At 41.0% G+C, this 18472-nt stretch overlaps 1 protein-coding gene across 1 annotated transcript in view; it reads right to left on the bottom strand.

The window, feature by feature from the left end:
• The window catches only part of TANC1 (tetratricopeptide repeat, ankyrin repeat and coiled-coil containing 1), a 212194-nt gene that overhangs the window by 141675 nt on the left and 52047 nt on the right, over nt 1-18472 (bottom strand). The window lies entirely within an intron of this gene.

The following is an 18472-nucleotide window of genomic DNA, read 5'->3' as shown; positions in this document are numbered from 1 at the left end:
CAGCTTTCAAAAAATAATAATCTGCATACCACATGCTATCATGAGTTCGAAGCCTAAAACCAAATACTTTGAAGTCTTACGAAAAGTAAAAAAAAAAAAATGGCAAAACTCCAAGGCTATAAGGAACACAAAGAATAAACATGAAAACCTCATGGGGAAGTTCACATATCTGGTTAATATTATATCATCAACCGACTTGTTGCGCGAAGGATCTGAAGGATGTGGAGATAATGACGTGGGGAAGTACTGCACTATATAGGGATGGAGAACTGCAAATTCAAAAACTTTAAGCTTCGGAAACTTGCACATTATTGGGAGAGGAAATTAAGTCAGAATCTGAAAGTTTAAAATTCCGCTTTATCTAATACGTTAAAAAAAAAAAAAATAAAAAAAATAAACAATAGCACAATTGCTACCATAGCAGGAAATCCTTTGGTGGCGCTGTCTTCATTTTGCTACAAACTGACAATGAGTCTGAGATGCACTACACTGTAAAGCGAGAACTTGGCAATGAAAATCTGCAATGGACAAGCTGCAGTTTAAGAAATACTTTCACTTAATGTATTCATGAGCCAACCTGCCTTTATGTAAAATTCAGTCTTTGCCATCTTGGATTAGGAAAAGGAAAGATAGCTAGACAACTACCAAGTGGAATTATTGGTTATCTATAGTATCTAATGGGGAGCGTTTCTGCTTGTGGACGGTGTACATCTAGGAAAGTCAGGTCTTCTGCTTTGCACCGATGAGGGACAAACACCCTGAAACACGTGTCTGCAAATGGAGTTTCAGGTTTGTCTTCTTATCACAAGTCATTTTACGAGGCTCATTAAAAAAAGGTTGATATTGATTTTTAGTGATTGCTACATCCAACAGACTGTGCCAGAGATCAACTTCTCTTCCTTCTGAAGAGACCATTTGCATATTTAAATTCCAAGAGGAGCATTGCATGTCCTACAAGTCTCCTTACACAGGCTTGGCACTCTCCAAAAGGAGAAATGTTGCTCAGAGTCTTCTCACCTAGCCAAATCAGATCTCCTACTTAGCCCTGAGGAGGGGCAAACACCTCAAAGCATGTATCTGCAAATGGAGTTTCTGTTTTGGCTTCTTATCTTAAGTCAGGTGTCAAGGCTCGTTAAAGGGTCGATACTGACTTTTAGGATTACTACATCCAATAGGCGGCACTAGAAATCAAGTCCTCTTCCTCTTTGAGGAGGCTATTTGTATGGTTACCTAGGTTAGTTAAAACTGGACTCCAATGGGTTCCAAATCTTCATTGCTGATAATTATATAAAACTAGCTGAAGAGCCCGGCGTTGCCTGGGCATAGTAAATATCTGTGGTTAGTTATAGCACCTCACTTCTCTTATTTTCCCATCACGCCTCTCATTTTCCCAATCACATCTTTCATTTTCCCCCTCACATCTCTCATTTTCTCCCTCACACCTCTCATTTTCTCCCTCACTCCTCTCATTCCCCCCTAACACTTGTCATTTCAACCTCACATCTGTCATTTTCTGATCACTCCACTATTTTTCCTCACTTCTCTCATTTTGCACTCACACCTTTTCATTTTCACCTCACACCTCTCATTTTCACCTCATCACCTCAGTATATACATGTTTGTCATCTCCCTTATGTATAGTATACATCTGTATGTCATCTCCTGTATATAGTATATACCTGTATGTCATCTCCCCTGTATATAGTATATACCTGCTGTGTGTCATCTCCCCTATATATAGTATATACCTGAATGTCATCTCCTCCTGTATATAGTATATACCTGTGTGTCATCTCCCCTGTATATAGTATATACCTGCATGTCATCTTCTATATATAGCATATACCTGTATGTCATCTCCTCCTGTATATAGTATATACCTGTGTGTCATCTCCCCTATATACAGTATATATCTGAGTGTCATCTCCTCCTGCATATAGTATATACCTGCATGTCATCTTCTATATATATAGCATATACCTGTATGTCATCTCCTCCTGTATATAGTATATACCTGTATGTCATCTCCTCCTGTATATATATGTACCTATATGTCATCTCCTCCTCTATATAGTATATACCTGTGTGTCATCTCTCCTGTATATAGTATATATCTGTGTGTCATCTCCCCTGTATATAGTACATACCTGTGTGTCATCTCCTCCTGTATTAGACCTCGTTCACACGTTATTTGCTCAGTATTTTTACCTCAGTATTTGTAAGCTAAATTGGCAGCCTGATAAATCCCCAGCCAACACACACATACACATAATAGACAGGTCATGTGACTGACAGCTGCCGTATTTCCTATATGGTGCAATTCTTGTAGTTTGTCTGCTTATTAATCAGATTTTTATTTTTGAAGGATAATACCAGACTTGTGTGTGTTTTAGGGCGAGTTTCGTTTGTCAAGTTGTGTGTGTTGAGTTGCGTGTGGCGACATGCATGTAGCGACTTTTGTGAGATGAGTTTTGTGTAGCAACATGCGTGTAGCAACTTTTTGTGTGTCGAGTTACATGTGACAGGTTAGTGTAGCAAGTTGTGTGCAGCAAGTTTTGCGCATGGCGAGTTTTGCGCGTTGCGAGTATTATGTGTGGTGCCTTTTGAGTATGTGCAAGTTTTGTGTGAGGCAACTTTTGCATGTGTTGCAACTTTTGTGCATGTGGCAATTTTTCCACGTGTGCAAGTTTTGCGTGTGGCGAGTTTTTCATGAGGAGAATTTTGCACTTGTGGCGAATTTTGCAAGAGCCTAGTTTTTGCATGTGGCGAGTTCTGCGCGTGGCGAGTTTTGAGTGGCGACTTTTGTGTTTTGACTTTTATGTGGCGAGGTTGGTGTATTTGTGGTGAAATGTGTGCTGAGGGTAATATGTGTTCAAGCACGTGGTAGTGTGTGGCGCATTTTGTGTGTGTTCATATCCCCGTGTGTGGTGAGTATCCCATGTCGAGGCCCCACCTTAGCAACTGTACGGTATATACTCTTTGGCGCCATCGCTCTCATTCTTTAAGTCCCCCTTGTTCACATCTGGCAGCTGCCAATTTGCCTCCTACACTTTTCCTTTCATTTTTTCCCATTATGTAGATAGGGGCAAAATTGTTTGGTGAATTGGAAAGCGCGGGGTTAAAATTTCACCTCACAACATAGCCTATGAAGCTCTCGGGGTCCAGACGTGTGACTGTGCAAAATTTTGTTGCTGTAGCTGCGACGCTTCCAACACTTTTCCTTTCACTTTTTCCCCATTATGTAGATAGGGGCAAAATTGTTTGGTGAATTGGAACGCGCGGGGTTAAAATTTCACCTCACAACGAAGCCTATGAAGCTCTCGGGGTCCCGACGTGTGACTGTGCAAAATTTTGTTTCTGTAGCTGCGACGCTTCCAACACTTTTCCTTTCACTTTTTTCCCCATTATGTAGATAGGGGCAAAATTGTTTGGTGAATTGGAACGCGCGGGGTTAAAATTTCGCCTCACAATATAGCTTATGACGCTCTCGGGGTCCAGACGTGTGACTGTGCAAAATTTTGTGGCTGTAGCTGCGACGGTGCAGATGCCAATCCCGGACATACACACACACACACACACACACACATTCAGCTTTATATAGTAGACTAGCTGAAGAGCCCGGCGTTGCCTGGGCATAGTAAATATCTGTGGTTAGTTATAGCACGTCACTTCTCTTATTTTCCCATCACGCCTCTCATTTTCCCAATCACATCTTTAATTTTCCCCCTCACATCTCTCATTTTCTCCCTCACACCTCTCATTTTCTCCCTCACTCCTCTCATTCCCCCCTAACACGTCATTTCGACCTCACATCTGTCATTTTCCGTTCACTACACTATTTTCCCTCACTCCTCTCATTTTGCACTCACACCTTTTCATTTTCACCTCACACCTCTCATTTTCACCTCAGTATATACATGTTTGTCATCTCCCTTATATATAGTATACACCTGTATGTCATCTCCTGTATATAGTATATACCTGTATGTCATCTCCCCTGTATATAGTATATACCTGCTGTGTGTCATCTCCCCTGTATATAGTATATACCTGTATGTCATCTCCTCCTATATATAGTATATACCTGTATGTCATCTCCTTCTATATATAGTATATACCTGTGTGTCATCTCCCCTGCATATAGTATATATCTGTGTGTCATCTCCACCTGTATATAGTATATTATTATTATTTATTTATATAGCACCATTGATTCCATGGTGCTGTACATGAGAAGGGGTTACATACAAGTTACAAATATCACATACAGTAAACAAACTAACAATGACGGACTGATACAGAGGGGCGAGGACCCTGCCCTTGCGGGCTTACATTCTACAGGATTATGGGGAAAGAGACAGTAGGTTGAGGGTTGCAGGAGCTCCGGTGTTGGTGAGGCGGTAGCTCCGGTGTTGGTGAGGCGGTAGCTCCGGTGTTGGTGAGGCGGTAGCTCCGGGGTTGGTGAGGCGGTATGTCATCTTCTATATATAGCATATACCTGTATGTCATCTCCTCCTGTATATAGTATATACCTGTAGGTCATCTGCTCCTGTATATAGTATATACCTGTGTGTCATCTCCTCCTGTATATAGTATATACCTGTATGTCATCTCCTCCTGTATATAGTATGTACCTGTATGTCATCTCCTCCTCTATATAGTATATACCTGTGTGTCATCTCTCCTGTATATAGTATATACCTGTGTGTCATCTCCCCTGTATATAGTATATACCTGTGTGATCTCCTGTATTAGACCTCGTTAACACGTTATTTGCTCAGTATTTTTACCTCAGTATTTGTAAGATAAATTGGCAGCCTGATAAATCCCCAGCCAACAGGAAGCCCTCCCCCTGGCAGTATATATTAGCTCACACATACACATAATAGACAGGTCATGTGACTGACAGCTGCCGTATTTCCTATATGGTACATTTGTTGCTCTTGTAGTTTGTCTGCTTATTAATCAGATTTTTATTTTTGAAGGCGAATACCAGACTTGTGTGTGTTTTAGGGCGAGTTTCGTTTATCAAGTTGTGTGTGTTGAGTTGTGTGTGGCCACATGCATGTAGCGACTTTTGTGAGCTGAGTTTTGTGTGGCAACATGCGTGTAGCAACGTTTTGTGTGTCGAGTTGCATGTGACAGGTTAGTGTAGCAAGTTGTGTGCAGCAAGTTTTGCGCATGGTGAGTTTTGCGCGTGGCGAGTTTTATATCTGGTGCCTTTTGAGTATGTGCAAGTTTTGTGTGAGGCAACTTTTGCATGTGTTGCAAATTTTGTGCATGTGGCAATTTTTCCGCGTGTGCAAGTTTTGCGTGTGGTGAGTTTTCCATGAGGTGAGTTTTGCACTTGTGGCGAGTTTTGCGTGAGCCTAGTTTTTGCATGTGGCGAGTTTTGCGCGTGGCGAGTTTTGAGCGGCGACTTTTGTGTTTCGACTTTTATGTGGCGAGGTTGGTGTATGTGTGGTGAAATGTGTGCTGAGGGTGGTCTATGTGTTCAAGCACGTGGTAGTGTGTGGCGCATTTTGTGTGTGTGTTCATATCCCCGTGTGTGGCGAGTATCCCATGTCGGGGCCCCACCTTAGCAACTGATCGGTATATACTCTTTTGCGCCATCGCTCTCATTCTTTAAGTCCCCCTTGTTCACATCTGGCAGCTGTCAATTTGCCTCCAACACTTTTCCTTTCACTTTTTTCCCCATTATGTAGATAGGGGCAAAATTGTTTGGTGAATTGGAAAGCGCGGGGTTAAAATTTCACCTCACAACATAGCCTATGACGCTCTCGGGGTCCAGACGTGTGACTGTGCAAAATTTTGTGGCTGTAGCTGCGACGGTGCAGATGCCAATCCCGGACATACACACACACACACACACACACTCAGCTTTATATAGTAGATTAGTAAACCAGGTTTTATGTAGATTTTTAGGCATCTAAGATGGAAATGAGCAAAGTGCTCTGTTCCTACAGTGGAGGACCACACAGTGCACTACCACGTGTAATTACCCATCTGGTATGGACATTACCTATAATATACTGCGTTTGTTCAGTCAAGGCTTGTTTGGATAGCTCTGACCAGATCACTTTTAGTTGTTCAGGATCATCTGTGATAACTCTGGAGCCTGAAGCCAGTACATCTGGACGCAACTTCCATAGAATCACAGAGATCATAACCTGGTGTCTGATCACTGCTCCTAGGACCTTTGTAATGATAATACTGTATGGTCCTGATGCGGTGTTCTAGGGGCGCATTTTTATATCAACCAATTATCATTTAAGCAATAAACGCTACAATGGGAACAAACGACCTGTGAACGATGGTAGACAAAGTCTTTACATTGGATAAGAATTGTGTAATCATTTGTGATCATTTAAAATCGCTACATCGAAGCTCGTTCAGTGATCCCTTCTCCAAAAATTTGAAGGCAGATTGTTGTTCGAGCTAACATGGCACAAACTGGGTGGCATGCATTTTTCACCTTAATGATTTTATGCACGACCAGCAGTCGTTTTGGGACGTATTCAGGTGCTGATTCACATTACAAAATGTATTGAGAGAAGAGAGATGTAAACAATCGAATTTTTAAATGCACCATAGCGCTCGTTGAGAAGTCGAGAAGCAACTATTGAGCTCCTGATGGCAGCAGCACCAAGCTTGAGCAAAATTCCTCAACCTTGTTTTCTCCTGAATCCGGCGTTTTTTTCTTTTCTTCTGGTACCTTTCCATCCCTGAGATAAGGCCCCGTTTTTATTTTATATAAATCTGTTTTTATTAGCCAAGGGGGTGTGGTCCTTATGAAGACTTCTCTGTGAAGAGCTGAGGACCACACCCACTTGCATAACAAGACTACATTTATATACAGGGAAAAAGAGAGGGCCATTTCTTGGGAATAGAGAGGTGCAGAAACAAAAGAAAAACAGCACCGGATTCAGTAGAACAGCAGCATTTACACCAGGTAAAAAAATACATATTTATGGGGAAAGGTTCTCTTTAGCCCTTAACAGAGTAAATGGTGCGACTATAGATGCTTTTGTTGGATGACCAACGTTGCATTTCTGCCCTAGACAAATACAAGTCCCTACCAGCTCTATGACATGATGGCAAACAATTCAGCTCTGCGAGATCCCATCCGCTATAACACCGGCAGGTTCGGATCAGCCTCAGGAAGAATTGCATGTTTTACTCAATAGCGGATTTGGCAGAACTCTTTCACACACTATAATTAAGAATGACAGGACAAGGAAACTATAATTACACGAATTCCAGAGGTCCGGCCGGCAGAAAATGAATGTATGTAAGGGACCGTAGGGCTGGATCAGCACGGCTGCTCCCTGAGCTCCGAGTCACGTTGTATTATTAGGTTTTTATGCTCCGTGACTGCTCTTTGGTAGAAGGAAAACTATAATTCAAGGCTGGAATACACACCAACGTTAATTTAGACTTCCTAAGCCAAACCTGGACGGACGCACACAAAGAAACGAGAATTATATAATTTAGACATAGTATTTTCGGGGCATCACATGGTTGCCACACGAGTACTGGACCAGTAGGGTGGAAATTATACTTAATTATATTCTTCCAGTCCAGATAAATAATTGGTGGATGTATTGTAAGCCGGAAGAGCTACATGATATGTATATAGTTACACTGTCCAGGAAATACATGGATATAGCGGATATACACACCACTGGCCGATCACCCACCCATTGCCCATACCAATGATTAATGATGACCTAACCACAAGACAACAATTAGCGCATGGATGAGTTACACAAGCGTTGACTGGGCCAGTGTTCATTCCGCACAGTTTAACCATCAGCCAAGGCTTTATGGTGGGTGATTTGTGAAAGCAGAATAGCCATTTTCATATTCTTAGAGATTAAAGGGAACCAAAAAAAAAAGTGAAAAGAGGGAAAAAAAAAAAATTTAACAGAGAAACTAAAAAGTTCACAACTGTCTTAGAGTATTTTTGGCCAACCATCTACTTTGGTTAGCAGATTTTACAAGTATCCTTTCATTAGGATGGAAGCCATAAATGTAACACGTAGGACAGAGGTGAACAATTTGATTCGAGATGACCTTAAGCGATCCTCCGTGGCAGCCAGTCTTCACTTCTGCGGCCAACATCCTGAGCACCTGTGAAGCTTACAAGACCCCATGAGTAGTAATTACTGAGGCTTAATAGGTCCTTGTTTGCTCAAGAGGCATCAAGGATGCAACGTACAGAAGTGGTAACCACCTGTCACAGAGATCAGAATTGGATGCCGGACCCGATCAGCGTGAATCAATAGATTCATCTCCCATAGGACATCAATAATGCCATTTAGCGAAAGTAAATGGGTTTTAAGGGTCACTGTATGCCGTATGACAACACACATCAGAGGTACCATATATGACCAAAAGTTCTTCCCAACGTCTACCGACAACATACTCTGCAAAAGCTTTGTGAATAAAGTCCTAATGGCTTTCATACATGGCAACTTTTCAAAGTCGTATGGCACGTATCTCCATTGAAGAAATGTTTCACATAATCCTATTTTTTTCCTCGTAAGTTGCACCTCTTCCACCGCCTGGTTACCTGCACCCTGAATGTGTGCCAAGACCGTGGAAGCTGTACCTCAGTCTGATGAAGCATCTCAGAGTCCATACAGGAAACCTTCCAGAGCAGTGGCTTTCCAGAAGGCTTCTGCAGAACCAGGGAGTTTTGTCAGCTCTTCTGGGAGCCCAGGAGATTTACTCTTTATATCGGTGCATCCTGGACATCCTGGTTGAGTTGGCAAATATATGGGTTCCTTAACTCTTCCATAAACCAAGCGGTAAACAAGGGACCCCAGAGCACTCAGATATAGTAGCTCAGGGGCCACCAGGCTGTAGCCACATTGTCATGGGCAAAAGATATTCCATATGTCAATGCAACTACTGTGTGGATTAAAAGCGTAGTTCGCGCCTATTTTTTAACACCTAAAATAAGTATGTATTTTGGGGCAAAAAATAATTTTTTTTGCAATATTCAAAAAAATTTTGCACTGTTAATTCTTTTCCGGAAACTTTGATGTAGTCTGTGGTCAAATCAGCTGAGTGGAACTCCGAAAAATAAAGACTAAAAAAAGTGTAAATTAATTATTAGACTGCTGGGGGATGCAGCACCCCTGCCGATCAGCTGTTCCCAGTGCCGCCAGGAGTGATCACTTGTGTCAACTGTTTAGTGGCCAAGGCTGGGTACTGCACATCCATCCAATATTGATATGCAGTACCCAGTCACGGCCACTATACAGTTGCCACCAGCTCTGAGAACAGCGGATTAGCTGTCCCCACCTTACCAGAAAACAGATATTGATAACCTATCTTAATTAAGGATATGACATCAATGCTATAGTCATGGACAACCCCCTTAAATAATTCTGCAGAAATCTACTGAAATGATCATACTTGAAACTTTAAACCTCCAAAGCAGGACAAATATGATAATAAAAAAAAAAACTTGAAACAAAAGAAATACCTAAACCCAGACTGTTTTCACACACAAACAGTTTATCAAAATTTTATGACAGACTGAACAGAAGATTTTGAATTTGTGGGCAGTAAACATCACAATAGGGTCTGCCTATAAATAAATCACATTTTTTGCTGAAGTATTCCCCATCATTAAAAAAGGACTGGATTAAAACTGAAACTTGTGGGACAAAGATTAAAAGAAAGAAAGAAAAAAAAAAAAAACAAACCTCTTCCAAAAAAACTAATTTCCGAAACAAGCAGAGATGGCCTGCAGCACTGAACATGTAAAGTCAATATCCTGTTTCCTATCTGCAAGTCATCATAACCTCACATAAAAGAACAAATGTGAAGACCAAGGGGCCTTATGTAACCCATAAATGTTCAGTTTTTGGGTTTGTTGGATTTTCCTTTAAAAAAAAAAACAAAGTAAGCACAATATGCAGCATCATTTCTCACCTTTTCGCTCTCTCAATAGTCATGCTTTTTTTTTTTTATAAAAAGGCAATCTTTAACTTATTTTGCACAAACTGCTATGAGCAAGAAACCCTAATCCAACCATAGATCAAGATTCCCGTCACGTAATAACGATTTCTTACACTTCTGTGGTCCATTGACCTCAGTTTTACCAGGTGAACTGTCCATGGCTTAAATGGTGGCTCTCCCCCATTTAAAGACTGTCACTTGCCATAAATATGCATACATTTTACCTGGTATAAATGCCGCTGCTCTCCCGAATCCGGCGTTGTTTTTCTTGTGATCCTGTGCCTCACCGTTCCAGAGCTATGGCTGCCTCTTGTATATAATTACAGTCCTTTTTTTAGCCAATTGGGTTTGTTCCTCAAGGCGACGCCCAGAGAGGAGAGTCGATAACCACACCCACTTAGCTAAAAAGACTAGATTTACATACAGGGAAGAAGAGGCCATATCTCAGGAACGGAGAGGAACAGGATCAAAAGAAAAATCAAGTCGGATTCAGGAGAACAGTGGCATTTACACTAGGTAAAAATATAAATACATATCTATTACAAGTGACAGGTCCTCTAAGCCAATGAGGGATGGAGGAACTGCCTAACAGTTTCTGTCTGTTCCTTATAGTATTACTACTAGAATCAAATATTTTACAGTTATCAAGGTCGTTGTTTAACAACTTCATATAGGACAAACTTCTAATATTCTTATAAGGGAACCTAGTCCTTGTTTCAAAGTAAATAAATGCATTTCAGTATTTTTTCAGATTTCCAGTGACTTCTTGTTTTAATACTAGAGGGTCACATCCCTACTGTGCCACTTCCTTTTTTTCCCCACATGCTCAGCAAGTCCAATATCTATCCTGATAATCTCTCATTCCATTCTTATCACTACTAAAAATACATCCAGACCACACACTGCCCCAACATTTAGATAAAAGGGGATCTGGCTTAAGGTACCGTCACACTCAGCGACGCTGCAGCGATATAGACAACGAGCCGACCTAAACTAGATCGCTGGAGCGTCGCTGTTTAGGTCGCTGTAGAGACGTCAAACACAGCAACTCCAGAACGATGCAGGAGCGATCCAGTGACTTAACGGCGACTCAGTTCTCATTCTCGCTGGTTGTTAGCTCCATCCAACAGCCGGAGTGTACCGATCCGACACACATCTAGGGGCCCTATGCTCGTTGCTGGCGTCGTTGCTTTTGATGTCAAACATGATGATACACGCCGACCTGGCGACGAAATAAAGTTCTGGACTTCTAGCTCCGACCAGCGATGGCAGAGCAGGATCCAGATCGCTGCTGCGTGTCAAACACAACGAGATCGCTATCCAGGACGCTGCAACATCACAGATCATTGTCGTTCTCTTTGCAAAGTTGCTGAGTGCGACGGTACCTTTACTGGGCACTGCACACACCGAATGCGGCTGACGAGAATAATACTAATGCATGCAAATTCTAATTCTACACATCACAGAGCACTGATGTATACAGATCATTGTTGCTCAGCCTCAAAAATATATTAACAGTGTAGTAATAAGGATAGGACTGTTGGGCTTTAACATGACCAATCCTTTTGTTTCAAGGGATGATAAGTCACTGCCAAAGACCTTGTAGAGTTCAACAAAATCCATAGACGTTAGACTAATGTTGCAACACTCACCGATAGACGAATTTGGACGATCTAACGTGTCTACGGGTGCAGTCGACTCATGGTTGGGAGAGAAGATGATCACACACGTCTGATTTCAGGCAGCCGAACCCACTATTTTCACAGAGAATCTGTCAGCCGATATGTCAGTAGGCAGCTATCTCAGAGAAGATGGTAGACTGTATGAGCGTCCGTTTGTCCAACAGCCATCTAATGTATATGGCTATCCTTACTACCCTGTCTCCCATTCTGAAGACATGTATTGGGAGGTGGAAAGGAAAAGCTGTTGCGGCATAGGCGTTTGGCCAATAGCTATGCTAAATGTAAGGCTAGCTTTACAGAAATCTCTGGTCTATTATAATGTGCTTGCCATTGGCCACTGCAACTTGAATTAAAGCCAAAGGGCAGGATGGATGGATGCTATAGAGGAGGGAGGAGGCAAATGACTTTATATTTCTTTTACAGCCAGGCACCAAGTCAAAAGTTACTAATAATAATTTTGGTCTGAGGGGTAATGTCTCTCCTTGGGCAGAGCGACATACCCAACATGCCAGTGTAAGAAGAGCTTACATAGCCTATAAGTCTCCTTACATTGATATGTCTGGCATGTTACTGTCCACAAGGAGACAAGGCGAGATGTTACCCCTTAGACCGCAGTCAGCGGCCTTTATTACAGCCAAATGAGACCTCTTGCTTTGCACTGAAAAGGTGAAATAACCCAAAACACGTGTCTGGAAATTGAGATTCTGGTTTTAAGTCTACTGACACGTTGTTAGGTGAACTACAAGAGTTAGGTACTGTCCCAATTGGGGTACACCTTGTCACGGTAGGATGGCTTTTAATACTTTTTTTTTAATCAAAACTACTTTAATTATCAGATGTTATTTACATGTACCATGACTATTAACTTACTACAATGTATCATTTTGTCCTTATCTTAGGTTCCGTATATTAAATGGCCACTGTGTGAATGCACACCTATGCATTGCACCTCCTGTATATCAACATATTATTATAGCACCATTTATTCCATGGCGCTTTACATGTGAGGAGGGGTATACATAATAAAAACAGGTACAATAATCTTAATCAATACAAGTCAACTGTACAAGAGGAGAGAGGACCCTGCCCGCGAGGGCTCAAAATCTACAAGGGATGGGTGAGAATACAGTAGGCGAGGGTAGAGCTGGTCGTGCAGTGGTTTGGTCTATCGGTGGTTACTGTAGGTTGTAGGCTCGTCGGAAGAGGTAGCTCTTATATGCCCTGGCTCAGTTTTTTTGTTTGAGTTCTGAATAACGGCAATCAGCGGAGAATGTATGGAAAGACCCGGCAAGGATCCCTGCACAGGCCCCATCTTCATACTTCACAGCGCTCCATTTAATACCCCCAACCCCCCAGGACCACCAATCGATGCCCCTAAATCCTTAGTGTAAATATTTGCCATCGCTTTCTTAAAACATAAAGCTTTGGACAAGTGTAAAAGTTCAAGCGACGTCTTTCCACTGGTAATTTGTTTACCTTAGGAAGAGAAATGTTTTCTTAGGAGCAAGACTTAAAAAAAAAAAATGGAAAAAAAAAAAGAGTTGGCATGCTGTAGTTGGAGGGCCGTAAAGAAGAACAGACGGTTCAACTGTTTATGTCAAAACTACTTATGAAATGTTGAAAAGTCTTTTACTATTTGTATTATTCTATAGATCATTACTTTCACGACCTAGAAAGGCAAGTACAAAGAAAAATGAAAAACTCCAACCTTGGCACATTCAAACAACCTATCTCGGTATGACAATGGGTCCATTTTACTGCTCTGTTAACACGACAATAATTGGAAAACCTATTTAATTAGTATTTTCTAATGCATATCATATTTCCGTGACAAAAGTACTCTGTTAAGGGATCGCGGACGGAATTATCAAATTACTTCCTAAGAGCCAGCTACCTTCAAAAAAAAAATCTTAGAGCGGAGATCATACAATGTTCCAGTCTTAATCCTCATACATAGCCTGCTTCAAAATGCTAAACTGTTATTGATCTAAAGTTAAAAGGGGTTATCCAACTTTCGAGACATTTTGTTGTTACTTAAATGCATGTAAATAGAACTAAAAATCAATGATGAACTAGGGTTTCATTTAAAAAATAAAATACAATCTACCTTCTATATCCTCTGTGTTGCACTGTCTATTGATGGTTGTTTCAGAATAAGTTGACAAAGAATCTGTCAGTCCGCTATAACAGTCCAATGGCGAGTTGGTAACTAGTGATGAGCGAACGTGCTTGGATAAGGTGCAAACGTACGGTCAAGAGGATGGGGAGATAAATTAGGTAGCTCAGCTGTCGGATAGTTGCCGATCCATCTTTTAGAACCCCTAGCATATTGCCAAATTTGCCAAAGCTAGACTGACATGTAGTGGAAAGGCCTTCATGTTCTGTAGATGAAAGACATCCAAACGAGCCAACTATATGAGGTCTATGGAGGGACCTCCGTGACAGATGACAATGGGGAGAGATGTCTCAGGCAGATGAAATTCTAACTCCCGATCCTTTTCATGCAGTCAGATGTATCTGCTCTTCCTGTTGAAAACACATGAATGCTTGGCCAAGCCATCTAATGTACAAGGACAGCTTTACCTACAACTGTACATTCTGGGTCATGTAAAGAAGCTTCTTCAATGCTTCTTTATATTATTGAGAACAAATTCCAAAATCCATATAATTCTTTAATACATATATTTACAATTAAGTCCGCCACCATCATCATACTCATCCTAGTGGAATCACTCCATTTAGACGAGATAATCTGGGCTCCATTTGGGCCATTTTCAGCAGAGACACTGCATCGGACCAAGACGTCTGCACCCTTACTCTGCATTCTGACTAATTCAGGCTGTCTCCAAATGGTGGGGGAGTGGGGGGGGATCGTCCTCCATTATAGGTATATGTCTTACCGGGTCACAAACAAGGGCTGTCTTCATGAGACAACTGCTCTAAGAAGAAAAGTTTCCATCTCGTTTACAGACCACACTTTGCGTACTTTATTCTTCTTACCGTGGTAATTACTTTTTTGTACTTGGATGTTGCATTTCAATTCCATCATGAAAGAAGAAAACACCCTCAAAGGCTGTGGGTTTAGACAGTTTATATGATGAATAATTAATCTACGATGCCATTATAGCTTTGTAGGATGGTTCAAAGAACCTCGATTAGAGGAATAATTCAGTAAACACTCCATTACCGGATAAAAATCACTTTTTTTTCTACCTTGTTCTAAATGCAATGCTCGAGACCCTGGAGTACATTGCACTTCAATGTCTGGGATTTTTGGGGGGGTGTACACAAAGGAGAAGGGAACCAAACTACATGTGCGGTGCTGGATCATGCCACCAAAATACTCTATTTAAGTAGGAGAACTTACGGTAAATTTCTTAGGCATCCCATGCAACCGCAGTGTTTCAGGTAGGAACATTTACATTGGATTGACCTTCTCATCACTTTTGTGCCTGTGAATTTAGGGAGCCGTGTAATGCTCAGATGCTGGTAGCGTATGGGGCATAAAAATGAAATGCTGACCTGCTCTTTAATGGTCTTGCAATTATTCTTGGAGACTGGCCTGCCACCACTCTGAGGATTCTCCATTTTCGAGTCTAGATGTTCAGAATACACACCAGTTTCCTCAGGCTTTATACAATGGGTGTTCCAGGGCATTGACACCTTGTGACCCTTCAAGACATGATCCTGAATTCTCTCAGGGAGAGTCTAAAGCAAACTGTGAAATATCTGCAGGATTTGGTCAGAGATGAGGGCCTGGAAGCAATTTCAAGGTCCACTCACTAAACAAACACATTTAGTTTAACACATGGAGCCCTCTACCTCCCAGGGATGAGCAATCCCCAAATAATCCTTTCAGTAAACCTACTTCAACCATCATTATCGACTTCTCCATGCGGACACAAGCCATGCATTCACCGATAGCTGTAGGAGGCCTTACCCTAAAATAAAATGGCACATAACAGTCCGAGAAGTAAAGTCTTCTGTCAAGAGGACAAATTATATGATGGGTTGCCAGGTTTTACCTCATTCTGAGAACGCCAAGTGTTGGCCAATATGGCCACCAAAAAGGTCACTAAGAGAGTCACTTTCCATAGGCCCTGCTGGCTCCAAGGCACTCTCAGGAAGCCACAGGGAGTTCAACTACTATGAATTTGCACTTGACCCTCATTGATCTCAATTGGGGAAAAACTGTATAAAAGAAAAAAAATACATGTGAACAAGCCCTTTGGGTGTATATACACATTTTATATTTAAAGGGGTTGTGGACAACCCTTCCTAAAACGATGTCTCCAGGATAAAATTAAGATAATCTTATACCGGGTCCTGCCACTCCAGTGCCATTGCAATAATGTCAGCACTGGATCTCTGGCGCTCGTGACATTTTTGCACCATGGGAGATTTGCAGACGCTGATGGGCTGCAGCACCCATACTTCCTTCGGACAAAACTCAGAAGTGTGAGTAAAGCAGCCCATCACCGGATGCGGATTATTATGACACTGCTGACAATGTCAAGCAATTACCAGGAAACCTGGCACCAATATCATTGGAACGGCACCGATCTGAGAGGAAAGTATAACAAAAAAAATTATTTTACGAGAGGGACTACAGAATTTAAAAAAGGGGTTGTCCAGTTAGTGGTTAACCCCTTTAATATTTGACTTATTTTTTTTTTGCATTGGTGGGAAACCCACCAAGCATACTGTCTTACCATGGCTTTGCAACTGACAGCAACTTATATAGGTTTTCATTGCAAAAAAAAAACAGTGGAAAGGTGCACATTTTTTGCTAATTTTTTAAGTGCTTTTTAACTGTAATGTTTGAATGTACCTTTACGATGAGGCATCTGATCCTCCTTCATTAGCTACTTAATTTCAGGTGTATTAGTAATATCAGTCGCCCATTAGCACTTCACTGGTTAGTGAGATACCTGACGGTTTTATACATCTAGGCCACATTGCTTCCTGCAGGATGCACCATGCTTCATATGTTACAAATAGCAAAACGCTATGGGCTGGAAATTAAATTAAAAGGTAAAAATAGCATAAAAGACAATTTAATTACAGAGGACTGAAAAATACAACTAAGTGGATTAAATGTTATCGAGACAGAAAAAAAAAAAAACAACTAAAAAAAAAATGGTAATGTAATCTGTGCTCATTACCAGCTCCTTGTAACGTAACATCAATCATTTAATTGTTTAGAGTTCGGCTAAAAACCTTCCTCCATAACTTCTCCGTTCGCTTCTGCTCACGACAGGTTTATAGAAGCTATTAATATGGATCCATATAGCAGATTCCTGGTATGGCAGTGTGTATGTAAACAGGTTGGCTTCATACATTTTATGCGCTTTTCTAGGATCCAGATGGAAGCCCTTGATGTAGTCATGAATGGGCAAGTAAGCTTAAAAGAGATGGTTTTTCTTATTTTTATTCAAAGGAGATTAGTTAAAAAAAAACCTGAAAAACGGGGGGGGGGGGGGGGGGGGGGGGGAGGCACAAAAATCATTGGAAATGACTGAAAAAAACAACACAATGCTTGAAGAAAAAAAAAATCAGTTTCCGAAAGAGTCTTCTGCTTGAAAAACTCGGCGGCTTCGCCTGACTGTAAAAGATGTCGCATACACATAACCTTTAGTCAATGTTTTTTATCTGGTGTCATGTAGATCAGACCTACAAAAAGAAACAACATGGTCTTTCAGGCTCACATTAAAAAAGGAAAAAAAAAAAAATGAAGTGATACCCTTATACACCAGCCCTTTGCAGAGTCCATTCCTCTACTGCCCGTTGCAAAATTGCCGAAAATACCTGTTCAGCCAATCACTGGCCACAAAGGGGCCTATTTTCATGTGTACAGATAAAAATACGTTGAAAGAACAGTGGAGGGACTTCATGAACATCTATTCTAGAACTGTGGGAGATCAGTAAGGTTGAGTATTTTTTCTTTTACAAGTCTGAACCCTTTTAAAAATATTTTTATCACCTGGACAACCCCTTTAAGAAGCAGGTGAGAGCAATACCTTGTCTTCTAGGTTGACTACATTTTATGTATGAACCATTCTTGGGCGTATAACAGAATATCCACTTTCACGTCCTGGAATTTCTATCTATATGAAGAATAAAGAATGAATAGAAATTGATGGCAAACAGCCAATTTAAGCTCGAAGATATCACCTGGTAACAGAAACATCATCAGGATTCAAGATCTTCTTTTAAATAATCACATAGCTCGAAAGGCGACATTTCATCTAACAAAGACCGAGCACATTCCTTGATATTCAGACAATTATAACAAGGCACAATGAGGAGGAGGCCATCCCTACCCTGTAGCAAAAAAGAGGCCCTTAAAAAGATAACCTAGCTGCAAAATACAGGCTCACAAGTCACAATAATTGTCTTCTCTTGAAATCTGTCAAAAACAGGAACACATGAAATTTACACAAGTAACACAATCCCCACACGCCTACCTTAGATCCAAAAAATAAAAAAAGTCTTATGATGATAAAAAAAATAATAATAATTCATCTCCATCTAGATCTTAATTGAAGCTTTTCCTTTGATTACAGGCCTCCTAAAGCACAGATTTTGGAAAGAATTATCTATACATCTAATGTACAGTTGTGCTCCAAAGTTTACATACCCCAGCAGAATTTTTGCTTTCTTGGACTTTTTTTTCAAAGAATATGAATGATAACACCAGAACTTTTTCTCCACTCATAGTTAGTGGTTGGGTGAAGCCATTTATGGTCAAACTACTGTGTTTTCTCTTTTTAAATCATAATGACAACCCAAAACATCCAAATGACCTTGATCAA

The sequence above is a fragment of the Ranitomeya imitator genome, chromosome 7 (genome assembly GCF_032444005.1).
Source record: "Ranitomeya imitator isolate aRanImi1 chromosome 7, aRanImi1.pri, whole genome shotgun sequence".
Classification (NCBI taxonomy): Eukaryota; Metazoa; Chordata; class Amphibia; order Anura; family Dendrobatidae; genus Ranitomeya; species Ranitomeya imitator.
The sequence above is the reverse complement of the archived record's forward strand: the minus strand, read 5'-3'. Positions and strand labels throughout refer to the sequence as shown.